The sequence below is a fragment of the Rhinopithecus bieti genome, unplaced genomic scaffold (genome assembly GCF_001698545.2).
Source record: "Rhinopithecus bieti isolate Rb0 unplaced genomic scaffold, ASM169854v2 scaffold_58095, whole genome shotgun sequence".
NCBI classification, from domain to species: domain Eukaryota; kingdom Metazoa; phylum Chordata; class Mammalia; order Primates; family Cercopithecidae; genus Rhinopithecus; species Rhinopithecus bieti.
In genome coordinates, this window is record NW_016823660.1 from 1,919,001 (window position 1) to 1,920,826 (window position 1,826).

At 40.7% G+C, this 1,826-nt stretch overlaps 1 protein-coding gene across 1 annotated transcript in view; it reads left to right on the forward strand.

Moving 5' to 3' along the window:
- The window catches only part of ODAD2 (outer dynein arm docking complex subunit 2), a 111,064-nt gene that overhangs the window by 34,749 nt on the left and 74,489 nt on the right, over positions 1–1,826 (forward strand).

Here is a 1,826-nt window from a genome sequence, read left to right on the forward strand (position 1 = left end):
TTCATACCTGCTTTAATTTATTAATTCTTCTAGCAAATATTTATTGACTGCCTTCCTCGTGCTAGGGGAGACAGTATGAAAGACAGAAATGGTCCTTGCCTTCATGGAACTTACTAAGACAATACAAGAAAACACAGAAATAAAAATTTTCTGATGGTGACCAAAGTGGACGAGGTACTGAGCTACAAAATAATGGGAACGTACATAATTACTCATAGACCACAGATTTGATTCTGTTCTTGCTGAAGATCGAGGTAAAGACAAAAACCTAACCAGTTACTTAATTTATGTGGGCCCTAAGATGAAAACAGATCAGATTTTCAAAAACAAAACCACAGCTTTTCCTTGGCGTTTAAGAAAGATACTGAAAGACCGCGTTCTTCAATAGCATTTACTTGATACCTGGCAGCCAACAGGCCCTCCATGCATGTTTGTTGAATGAATATGCATGATAATACAGAACTATCTAACACGTATTTCACACTCTCTCTGTGCCAGGCATTGTTATAAGCTTTTTACATACTAATTGCTATTATCATCCCCAATTTGCAGGTGAGGAAACCGAGGCACAAGTAAGTTAAATGACTACCCCAACTCCTCTAGGAACCAAGATGAACAGCTCCCATTACAACTATTTGTTTTAGCACAGCCACTTCACTAACCATGGAGTTTTGTTCAAATTATTATCATCATTATTATTATTATTATTACAGAGTCTTGCTCTGTCATCCAGGCTGGAGTGCAGTAGCATGATCTTGCCTCACTGCAACCTCCGCCTTCCAGGTTCAAGTGATTCTCCTACCTCAGCCTCCCGAGTAACTGGACAAGAGGCGCACGCCACCACACCCAGCTAATTTTTGTATTTTTAGTAGAGACAGGGTTTCACCGTGTTGGCTAGGCTGGTCTCAAACTCCCGACCTCAAGCAATCCACTCACCTCGGCCTCCCAAAGTCCTGGGATTACAGGCGTGAGCCACCACGCCCGGCCCAAATTATTTTTAACTTGTTATCTCTATAATGAGAGTAATGACAACCTCATAGATTGTTGAGAGAATTCAAATGAGACATTTAACCCATGGTCTGTTGTCCTGAATTCTCGTGGCCAAATGCATGGGGTTCTGAAAAACTCACTTTAAAAAAGGGTGATGAAATTTATGTAACGTATATTATGATAACCTCTATTGGAGTGTGAGCCAATACCCTATAATCAAAAACATGAGTATTTCTGTAGTGAAACATGAATATTCACACTGATGAGATGAATAAAGACCATAAATAGTCTAGTATCAGTTCATCTAAGGCCTTAGCAACAAGTTAAGTCCAGTGGGGGGAAAATAGTTTGCACAGCTTTTTGGATTTCAGAGTTAGAGGAAAAGTATTGTGGACTTGTGTGATCTATAATGGTCATTCACTTTGTGACTTTGATATTTAAGAACACCTTAATATGTGATTGGCAAGAGTCATATTTTAAGTAATTCTGGATCCTTCAAAGTGAATGATTTTTTTTTCTCCTCTTAATTTCTCTGATGTTTCCTTGCTTGTAGAATGGGAAGAATAGAGCCCACTTAGCAAGGGGGTTGTGAAGTTTAGAAACAATGAATATAAAGTGCCTGGGACAGGCCGGGTGCAGTGGCTCACGCCTATAATCCTAGCACTTTGGGAGGCTGAGATGGGAGGATCACGAGGTCAAGAGTTCGAGACCAGCCTGGCCAACATGGTGAAAACCCTGTCACTACTAAAAATACAAAAATTAGCCAGATGTGGTGGCACGTGCCTGTAAGCCCAGCTACTCAGGAGGCTGAGGCAGGAGAATGACTTGAACCTGAG